Source organism: Barbatula barbatula (genome assembly GCF_947034865.1).
Source record: "Barbatula barbatula genome assembly, chromosome: 21".
NCBI lineage: Eukaryota > Metazoa > Chordata > Actinopteri > Cypriniformes > Nemacheilidae > Barbatula > Barbatula barbatula.
This window is the reverse complement of record NC_136784.1, coordinates 2,341,405-2,353,495: the sequence shown is the minus strand read 5'-3', so window position 1 is coordinate 2,353,495 and position 12,091 is coordinate 2,341,405.

Sequence of the window (12,091 nt, the reverse complement as noted above, 5' to 3'; positions counted from 1 at the left end):
CCACGGACTCCGACGAGCCCTGCTAGCTGCTCTCCTCCGGCTTCAAGCCAAGCTACCGACAGCCACTGTACAAGTAGTGCTGCGAGGGGATCTCACAAAACCCAATCAACCTCAAGACCCTTCTGTGCTTATGAAGACCAAAAAAGTACAGGGGACTGGGTCATAACAACGAGCAAGATCTGTTCTGTATCAGTGGTTCAAAGATTTGTTTCAGATTGTTCAGATGCGTTCCGCGGTCCATGATCCCGGATATATATATTTGAATATATATTAAATATTTTTTAATCAGGAAGGGGGTGGGGGTCAAATGGGAACAAGGCGTTTTTTGGAAGGGTCCTTGAGACCCCTCTTTCAATTGACCCCACGCATGGAGTTTGATTGACAGGCACACCGACCAATCATAACGCCGATATTATGCACCCCCTCTTCAGTGTTGCCAACCTTTCAGACTACAAAGAGAAAACAAATGTAGTTTTACAAAAACCAAGAAATTTCCCTCAAAATTACACAAAATAAAGATCATCTCTGTCACCAACTAAGTTAAACTATATGTTTGGCTGTAAAGGTCTGTCGACAAGTGGTTCCCAAACCAGTCCTGGAGGATCCCGGTACTACATATATGTTGTCTAGGCAGCAATGGCTACTATCCTGTTAGTATGTCCCAGTGCCATCATATTGTTTTGCTAAACACTAAAATGTTTTTACCTTTCCATAACCAAAAACAGTACATACTTTAAGTGCATAGTAGTAGCAAATGTGCATTTTCTCAATTTTGCTATTAAATGACATCATCACGCATGATATCACAACTTAATTTAGCAACTTTTTCCAACATTTTACTGAAAATCCTGTTTGCTATTCGCCATTTGACAGATAATCAAACCATAGATTTCAACCGCTTATGCGGTTTTAAAAAGGCCTTCGCGATTGCTGCTGTCCGTCACACTGTACAAAAGTATTCCATCTGATGCAGATTGATGAAGATTGATGTCCTTTGAATTTTCACCCTGCTTTCCATGCACACACTCAGATCAAATTGGCTTTAAGAATGAAAAGACATCTTGCCACTTCTGTTTCTTGTTGTGTATGTATTTAGTCATTCGAGCTTTGTGTATTTTTTAATATACAGACACTGGTTCCTCAGTAAGGGAGAAGTTCAGGCCAATTAATGATTTACATTTTATATAATGGAAAATGTTTGCTCATGGACATCTGTAATTGTTGGTGATGTACACATAAAGCCTGCAGGGGGCAGCATCAGTCTACAGTGGCCAGGAAAATCATTCTCCTCGCCTCCTATTTTGTGGTTTGACTTTGAGAAAAAGTGAGTTTTTAAAGTTGTCATTTGGTGAAATTATGAGTAGTAATAGTATTAATGATGAATTACACCGAATATGTCCTACAAGAACAGATTATGGTTCTACAAGGTTCCAGGACACCAACCTCTTTGGAGGCCCGCTCTGATATTTTTGGTTGACTTATTTTCTAATAATGGCAACTTTATATCTCAGTATATCCCTGAAACTAAACATTTCTCAGTTTTTTTCTGCAACCATTGATTATCTTATCATTTAAAAATTTGCATTCCCTTTATTCATTTGATGTGAAGCAGTATTATTATGCGCAGTTGAAATACACAGACCAAGACTAAATCTGGAATGCTTCGCCCTTGTGTGAATCCTCATTTTCGCTTGTGTTGCAATAGAATAGTTTTAGCATAACTTAACGATATAACAACATAAAACAACAGCTGTTTTCTTTGTTGCACAATAAATGTTAAGTAAAAATAGATGCTTTTTATTTGTACAAAAGCAGTAACGTCCTTTAAATCCATAACATCTTGAAGCTATATTTTACTGCTTTTGTTGTTTGTTGGCTATGCGTTGTGATGCGGTGACGAGAAGAGACATATGATAATTTCCGTCCTAAAACAAGGGATTGGGCCAATGGGCCAAACTGGATGGCGCAATCGTGAAGCGTAAAATGCGTATTTCAAGTCATGATCCGTCCCTGCCTAAATCGTAAAAAATAAGGGGTCACCCCTGTTGGCTTTCGCTTGGCAAAATCTCACAGAAACTTGAAACATTTAATGGCCATCATTTATATAGAGAGAGACGTTCATAGGCAATCACTAAGCACTGCTCACAAACACACCCCAAAACAACCCAAACTGATGGTGATTTATTTCAGTTTACACTGTAAGACAAAAACTTCCATCAAATGATGTTCCTTATTTTTGATTGCTCCAAACAAAAGCTATTGGAGCAGAAATACAATGGCAGCAAAAAGATGACCCTGATGTCTGTGAGCGCACAACCTCGTGAGATCTCAGGGGTTTACATGTGCATTATTGAAAAGGAAACGGATCTGATTCTCTCGTGTTGAGAATTTCCGATCATACAATCCATCTACCTCTGCTATCTCTGCTTGTGTAACCGAATAAGTCTCGGTCAATCATAACACTATAGACATTTTTGTGAAGTCCGAAGCTGTCGCTTATATTGACGGTAATCACTATTGCTCAAATCCTGCTGTATTCTTGCTGAATGCTGAACTAACAATAGCTTGTGTATAGAGACACAACCATGCATGCAATGCTCAGTAAAATGAGCCCATTCCCTTGAATGCAATTTGGGGCACTTTTTTCTTAATCTTATTCATTTTCTTTTGGCGCTTATGTGACAGAAAGTAATGACTTGTCAGAGAGAAAATGAATTTATTCAGTCGTACACACTTTACAGGGTGTAACAAACAAGTCTTTAGATCCCTACAGTGATTGTGTTGATGGATTATGTCTCATGATAATTGCATTCAGCGACTAAAAAGTGACATGAATATAGACCTCTGTTGAATGACGGAAACAACCCTGGTTTAATGATGGCGCTGAAGAACTGACTGAATCAGAATAAGTTAACCAAATATCTTCATAATTGAAATATAAATGTAAAATAAATAAAAATACAATAATAAGTAAATAAACAAAACTTAAAAATCGGAAGTGCCCGTGTCTACATCTTGCATTTTTATTTATAAAAAATAATAAAATGATGGCAATGCAATTTATTGAGATATTAAAGCCCTATACCTACCCCTAACCTTTCGCTTACCTTTAGTTAGGAATCATGAATTTTATGTATGTCTCTAAATCAATTTTATTGAAAACAAATGCCTTTATGATCTGTAAAGTAATAAAAAAGTTGACAAAGGTTTTCAGCGGATTACAACCCGATCGCTATACAGAATTTACACATTAAGCCACTGAATCGCGGTTCAAAATGGCGTCAATCTTACACTTTCTCTATTCAATCAGCTAGTGTAAATAGTCTCTGTCAACAAGGCGGGCTATTTGTACTCAGTATAAATAGAAACTAACTCAAAGGCCACAAAAACTTGTAAATGTAACAACAATAATTTAAAGCAGTATTACACTTTTTGCTTGTGTTTTTGAGCTTTATTTCCTATTTTGTCTTTGACCCATAATCACATGTCACACTTTTGGTAGTGCATTCAAGGTTCACTTTTTTAAGCCCATTGGGTTCAAACCCAAAACCTTTCGCTGACCTTTTAGACACTTCTTACCAACACTTTCTTAAACTAGTAGGATTGAGCTTGATACAAAATAGATATTCAACAGTTACAAGATGCAGAGCAGATCTATCCATTTGACTTTCCACTGGATCTTTGTAGCTGAGCTGTGGTGAGAGAGGCCTGTTGTAGAATGCCATTATGTCCTGTATCATGAGAGGGGAAGATAAGATGAGCAGAGAGAGTGAAGATATCACCGACAGATCAATTTGAAATGTAATGGAGTGAAGCCTTGAGATTGATTTTGTTGCTTTTTGTGGTGGTCAGTAATTTACTTGGAGCGATTTTGTGCGTGCGTGCATACGTGGCACATTCGCTTCTCTGTTAAACCTGGACTTGTTGCTACAGGTGAGATATGAACAAATCATGATAAGCTTGAGAGAACAATCACATGTTATTTTATCAGCAGTAACACATTTAGCCATTTTCTTGCCTAGCAGGATTTAAACCCGGCTGAAGCTTTGCACCTTCTATTTTACACGGTTTTGAAACGTTTACATCCAGAATCCACAATTGGCTTTCAAAGTAGACATTTGTAGTTGATCTAATAGAATAATTGTTGGTTAATGTTCATGTCTTTTCAAACCTGTGTGACTTTCTTTGTTCTGCAATTACAAAAGAAGATATTTTGAAGAATGTGAACAACGTCGAACCCCATTGACTTCTATAAAATTTCGAGACTTTTCTCGAAATATCTTCTTTCTTGTTCCACAGCTGAAAGAGACATGCACGGGTTTTGAACAATATGAGGGTGAATCAATTTTGGGTGAACTATCTCTACCAAAAAGCAAATGGGTCAATGCTCCGTTTTAATTGGATCCACCAATTCGTATTTTAAATGTATATAGCATTTTATTGTACTTCAGGAAATCTAGATATCATCTTGCCCTCTGGTTTAGCTCCCGAGCGCTGCCCTGCCCGATTTATGTTTTGTATTAAGTAAAGGCGAAGCTACTCATGTTGTCTCCCTCTATCAATAGCAGATACATTAGTGATATCTACCATGTGCGAGAACACTATTCATTTACCTCGACCTGTCCCTGCAGGGGTGCACGAGAGCTTGTAGGAGGTAAAGAGCTGTATCCACTTACTCCTCGCTGGGACCCGGGCGTCAGGCTCTCGGTAATCGATGCTCATCGAATGGGGGGGAAAGGACGGGCGGTGCACAAGAGGGAGGATAGGACGGATGCCAGACAGGAGAGGATTCAGGCTCACAGACTTTGTTTCCCTAATCTTGCAAAACTAGAATTCTGTCAATTATCTTTTGTCAAGTCTTATCCACGCTGCTTTGTATTGTGGTTAAAACGGACGACCTCAGACCAAGAAAAGAGTGTCTGACTGATTTAAAAATTCATTAAAACCTAATGAACATGGATGTCTAATATTCAGTTAACATTTATTAAAAGTTCACATTAATAGTTGTTCTGTAACTAAACTGATACCTGATAAACCCTTAAATGTAAAGATGCCACAAAAGGTTCTTCCCAACGGTGAAATGGTAAAACCATTTTTGGTTCCCCAAAGAATAATTTTGGCAAATTTCTTTCTTATCTTTTCATAATCTGAAGAACATTTCGATGTTAAAAGCTTTTTTTGTGGAAAACCTGTATATTTGTCCATCATTTTCTTAGAGCAACAGTAGGTTGTTACTCTAGAGGCCCCTAGTGGACAATGTGGTGACGACAGGAAGAGCTCTAGGATACTAGCCCTGCTTGAGCATATGCAGTGTTTTTATTAGAATCTTTAGTGTTTGGTAGAGCTGTGCTAACATCCGCACCACCTCTGTGTATATGTGTGTGTGTTTAAGTGAGGTATTTCTTGAGGTTGTTGTGTAAGACTGGCTAAAGGTCGTTGTGTGGGATTCGTCAGTGAGGAAAACCTTGGCATTTATCACCTGCATCATCAAAAATCACACATACGCACGCACGCACGCACGCACGCACGCACGCACGCACGCACGCACGCACACACACACACACACACACACACACACACGCACACACACACACACACACACACTCAGCTGATGCACACAAAACATTTTATATTCAAACAGGCAATATTAAAAGACTTCTTAAGAACAATCAATCTGAACTCAAACACCGGACCAGAAGTTGCGATCGTTTTTATAGGCTACTTCGTATTCTGACACATTTCTGAGTGAAAAAGAATTTCAAAGGAGAAAACGAGTGGCCGTGGCTTGCATAGAAAAAGACTGACATTGATAAGCTTTTAACAATAATCGCTGCAATATTTTAAGCAAAAAATAAGAATGGTCATTTTTCATTTCACTGGGACTTTAAGTACGATCTGCTTTATCTCCAGTGACATTAGGGTTAGGGGTGGGGCTTCATTCTTGCTTTTTCATAACAACGCATTGTGCCGATTTGCATTACAGAAATTCATGTCCTCGTTCAGTTTTGGGGGCTGTGTTTACACATGTAGCTTGGTAAAATGTCATGTTTCACCATGCGTTCTGTTCTATTGTTCTCAGTTCAGTCGTCTCTCAATACAGGAGTGTGTTCTGTTTGAAGGATTTCTCAATGTTACTTCTGCTTATGTTGTGGTGTTTAGTAAGCTGCGTTGACTACAAGATTGACAAGACATGAAGGAGGTACTTAAAGTTCAAGTTGCACTTTTGTATTTTTACAGAATATATGCACTAGTTGGCGGACGTAATTCATTTATTTATTTTACTTATTGTGATAAGTAGTAAAGCCACCATGTAAATTTGCATGTAAAATTGACAATCTTAATTTTTATTAAAGACATTATTGAACTATTTCAAAATAAATGCAATATGCATTAACTTACAAGATACAATTGGAAAAACATATTTGTTTTTAAATTATTTAACAAACATGCATGGAAAGAACGCATCACTGCAACATTTGAAAGTGAAAAGCCTTGTTTTCCTTGCAGTACTGTAAACAAATTGAACAATGTTATCACAAACCATTGAAATGTGCACATCTGCAATATTTTAATTTCATAAATTGTTCCACCCTGAAGAAATCCATTGACAAGTTTTGCATTAGGTCTTGCAATATAATAGCTATTGATTTAGTTTTTCATTGCAATTGAAAATGCAGTTTAATGTTGAATTAGATCCTGAAGCCCAATTGCAACTGCAACGTAAAGGTCATGGGTAGATCCCAGGAAACAAATACCGTATACTGTTCAAATGTGTAGCTTGAATGCGCTACAATAAGTCGCTTTGAAAAAGAGCATCTTCCAGATGCATACATTTAAAAGTCAGGAGTAAGTGCATTCAATACTGGTGCCCATTGGGAGGACGCAAGTTCAAATCTCTTGTTCCATCGCATGTCCACACCCCCTCCTGTGTCTCTCAATAAAAAGTGATGCACAAGCACAAATGCTTTTTAGTGTTATGACTACCAACAGAGAACCAGAAAAGGTGTTCTGCTGTTTAACCATGTTGGCCAGGTATGATCGGATAACCCCTCCATCCTGAGATCCTGGCAGACAGGAAGCAGCGTTCCGATGGAGACTGTGCGGACTGCTGATAGATTGAGTGTTGGAAAGAGAGCAGGATTCACAGAGAGTTGATCCATATCACCAATCAATAACAACTGCAATACATCTCAGCATGCTCAACTCACAGCGCCGCAGAGAGTTGCAGTCATTCAGATACTCTTAACCTTGTATGTGGACAGGTTGTCGGAGCCCCTGCGGTCTGATTTTAATCACATCTTGTGGTTATTCTTCCTTACAAGAATTCAGTACCGTTATCAGGCAAGAAATTCTGTCTAAGCTGCTTTCCTGTGGAAAGTAAAGCGGCGCATACATTTAGTCTAAGTTTAAATCCGTTCATCTTCCTTGTGTGTTCGCATTTCCTCCAGTTGCAGCGTGCAGTTTTCAGTGCATTTCTGACTATCATGCGTAATGATTTTTCTACCGCCGTCATAACAAGACATCGATTTGACAGACTGATCCACACGTCCAATGAGATGCTTTTAGCCTGAAGCGTCTTTCTGATGCGGGATGAGCCTGTAATGCAATTTCACTGCATGTGAATGAAACAAGTTCACACACGTGCAGAATGTTTGTTCTCTTTGAACTTAATGTCACATTAGCAGGTTTAACAACCCTGTTGCTCTGGGTTGGTAAAACGTGACTAATCTGAAGTAATTATCTTTATCTGCAATGCCAGGTTCATATGATTAATGAAGCGTGGCTCCTTTAAGAGACACTTAAAGGGACAGTATAGCCAAATTGGAAGATTCTGTCTTCATTGACTCGCCTTCAAGTTGTTTCAAATCTGTATGAATTTCTTTGTTCTGATGAAATATATTTGGAAGAATGCTTGTAACCAAATTGTTTCAACTGTACCAAAGTTGCTTTGACATTTATTGGTTCTGTTGAACACTGTGTCACCATGTATGTGCATGTGCTTACCTAAATCCCCCTTCGTGCTTCGGCACGTGTTTCAGATTTGGTTTCTTAACCCTGTGACCTTTGTTTTGTTTGTAAGCCAGCATGCATCTGTAAAATAATTGAGGCGCACTCCACGACTTCTTTTGCCCTTTTTTCTCGCTCTCTCTTTATTCTAGTGTGCTTTTAGATTCCCGTTGTTCATCATGCATTGCTGCATTAGTAAGCTCTTCCCAGCCATCATAAAAAGGTCAGGCGGGTACAAATGATACGATTGTTTACTACACAGAGGTGTAAAATGAATGTAGATTGTAGAGGAAAAAGAATCTGGATTTGGGCAAACTTGATGAGAAAAATTCATATTGAGATCTTTAATAATATTGACTTTTGATTGCAAACTTGACAAATCTGAGCTCAGTTGCAGAGATATCTTCTGAAACTCTAATGACAGAGACATTTGTGACATTTCGGGCTCTTTTCTCAGAATATCAGAGACGCAGATGAGAATCTGTTATCAAAATAATGTCCTTGGTTCCCTCATCGGAGGGATAAGGAGTTTAGGACGATGTTCTTATACCTGTGTCTGTCTTTCTCTCTGTGGTGTGGTCAGTAGTTGAAATCACAGCTTCTCATTACTGATGGAGAAGCTTTCGGGGCAGAAAGCCAGAGGTCAGATCGATATATACCTTACAGCTCACGCACACATACACCACCCCACAGTGAGATAGACAACATCCACACTTTGTGAATGTGATGCTGTCTGAGGTTGAAGTCCCATCCACGCAGTAAAGCAGCTGTAAGCAATTAAAGCAAATGCAATTGACATAAATGTGTGTGCTTTGTAAGACTGAAAAGCATTTGTGGACATTGGTTTCTCACTCCTTTATTTTTTGTCTGAGATAGAAATTAAAGCCTGTTATATGTTATACTGACCTGGTGTCTGATCATGTAATAATTTGTGATGACTGTTGTCTTTTCTTTTGTCCCGAACACAGTTTGGGAGGAACGTTTCCAATTTCTAATCCGGTCCAAACTAATGCAAGTTTATTATTTAAATGTGTAGTTCCATTCCTCTGATTGGTTTATTCACAAAGCTGCCAGGACTCTGTTCACGCCTGGTGTTAAAATCTGTCTCTGGTGATCAGATCACATGCGCTCACGGAAAACATCACCAATCACACCTAAAAAAGGAAAGAGTCGCTTACAGGACATCCGTTGTTCCCACTATGGAAGTCAATGGTGGCCAAGAACTGTTTGGCTACAAGCGTTTTCCCAAATATCTGTGTTCATAAGAACAAAAACATTTATACAGATATGAAACAACTCGAGCGTGAGTAAATGATGACAATATTTTCATTTCTGGTTGACCTGTTCCTTTAAGTTCATGCATATGTTTTTTAGGATATAGGCCTATAGCTGGTTGCGTGGTCATGTAGACTTTGGACACATCCACTTCTTTTTAATATTTCTTTTAATATTTCGGCTTAACATTTGGCATTAATTGTGAAAGCCATTCTGTCAGAACTGCTTGTTTTGGTCATGTTTGCAATATATTGAAATCCATATTGATTTGAGTCTGCTGTACAGTGACATGAAAGTAAATTGGTTTGACTGAAATAAAAGCCTAGAGCTACATCGCCTAAAGACTAAATGAAGAGATATTCTTTCCCTATTACTGCTGCAAATTAGCTTCCAATTAATGAAAAGCGGTTTTCCTCATCTGACTTCTGTGAACCGCCTGAATTGAAGATAAGCCGAAATGATTTGATCAATGCAGCCTCCGGCTACAACGTGTTGTTTTCAAAAGCTTAATTTTTACTCCTGTTAAATACCTGGGTTTCTTGTAAAAAGCTGATGAGTTTTGGTTGGTTTATATTCTGTCCGATCTAATTACACTTGGTCGTCTTCCCATTTATTTCATGGGAATTAGTCGCCGTTTCTCTCTCTCCACATCCTTATATTTGTAACACTCCCGTCCGTTTCCCTACCTGTTTTTCCCTATGGACTTCATTTCTCACGATCCCGCACCCGTCGTCATCCGTAATCACCTCGTTTCCCGCACCTGTCAGCCATCATTGCCATCACCAAAGACTTTTTATACTCTGTGTTTCTGTTAGTCCCGGGTTGGTTATTGATTGTCGTGTAAAGTCTTGCGTTACGTGTACCAGTCTTTGTTTATTAAAAGATTACCTGTTTTTGGATACCTGGCTTCTCGTCTGTCTCGTCCGGCACGTGAGCCGTGACAATATTGACATTTCAACTGATGTAAAATAATGAAAAATAAATAAAACCAAGAACACGGTTTAAATATACATCTTCAAAATAACGCTAGTTTTTTAAATACATCTTATCTACAAGGTAGCACCTCTAAGTCGTGTGTGAGTTTATCTGTCACATGGGTAACACTTATGTCGATGTGTGTTCACACCAACATCCAGTAAATCACGGGGGTCTCTGCATTCCTCTGGCATTCCCGTTCGGCTGTTTCAGGGGGCGGATGACACTATAGTTCTGCGATCTGCTCTCTCACTTGTTATCTCATCACTCGTTGCATCACCGCTCATTCGCATAGATCTGTGTTTTACTTGTTGCAGCACCATGTTACCTCAAATCGCCAGTTGTCACAAAATAATATGAATAACAGTGACTACAAACTGGGTTTCTACTCTTTATATCAGCAAAGCTGTTTGAAACACAAAGTGTTGACTGTTGATTTTAAGCCGAGGAACGTAGTTGTTCATCGTATAGGGAGATTAGGAAGAACGTGGAACATTCCACTGAATACAGATAAGCTTGTTTCATTTATCACGTATTTCAGAATGCATGTTCGAATGTGCTTTATCTTCTCTCAGGTGCTGAAGCAGCACCGTTTCTAGGCAGAGGCAAACTAGGCAGTCACCTAGGGCACCACCAGTAGGAGTTTTAGGTTAAAATTAGGTTTCCTCTATATATATTTAGTCCCTCTTCTCCTCTCGTCTTGTGTAAGACCGTTGTTTGTTACTTCGCCCCTGGCAGATCCTAGTTTAGGATCCCAGTCCCCGTCTAGTTCTCGCCCTCAGTACAGACCTGCTTCCCCTTAGCAGCTCCCTAGCTTTTTTTCACTCCGTTTCAAAGTCTCCAGTGCATAGACCCGTTACGTTTCTGTTATTTTCCCCTGTAGTTTTCGTTGGCGTCCCGAACATCCCAGCTCTTCTCACTTTGGCATCTCTCCACCTGCGATCACCTCTCTCGTCTAGAGTCGGCCGGTGGGTCAAGGCTTCTCCCCTTCGTGGGTCAGTAAAATAATTTTATTTAGAATTTATGTGTCAATTTCGCTCTCCTGTCTGTGTGACTTAAAAGAGTAACTAACAAAAGCCTAAAGTCAGCTCTTCCACGAAGTGACAACATTTGTTTTTCAGGAAAACAACAATTCGAACATCAGTAGTAACCGACTTTATGATTATTTAGTGGAAATTAATGTCAATATCTTATTTTCTATTTTCCTGAAAACTTACATTTACATTTAGTCATTTAGCAGACGCTTTTATCCAAAGCGACTTACAAAGAGTTCGACGAGCAATAAGTGATATAACTTAACCGATGGAGTATGTTAACAAAATACAACCTAACAGGGGAAGCGATTTACTTTAACTTTTTATATTCATCTTCATTACACATCTCTCATTTTATTGCCATTTCCCTTCCAAAGAAATCAGCTGATCATTAATAAAGTTGCCTTGTCTAGTTATAGTAGTACGTTTGAAATTAATTCATTTCTTCAAATGCACAAAAGTTGCTGCACAACAGGACTGACCCTCAAAAAGGTTGAGTGGGAAAAAGTGTGATATTTCTTCTATAACTCGCAATCTATCAATACTCCCACATTCTCAGGCTGGAAGACTCCTCTGAGAGAGAGAGAGAGAGAGAGAGAGAGAGAGAGAGAGAGAGAGAGAGAGAGAGAGAGAGAGAGAGAGAGAGAGAGAGAGAGAGAGAGAGAGAGGAAGGAGCTAAGGCGGAGGAGCAGGGCCCTCCCTCCTACCTGCCTCCCACACAGCGAACACTTCCTGAAGATCTGGAGGAGGTAGAGGTGGAGGAATCACTCCAATCTCCGTCTCTTTAAACTCCGCTAATA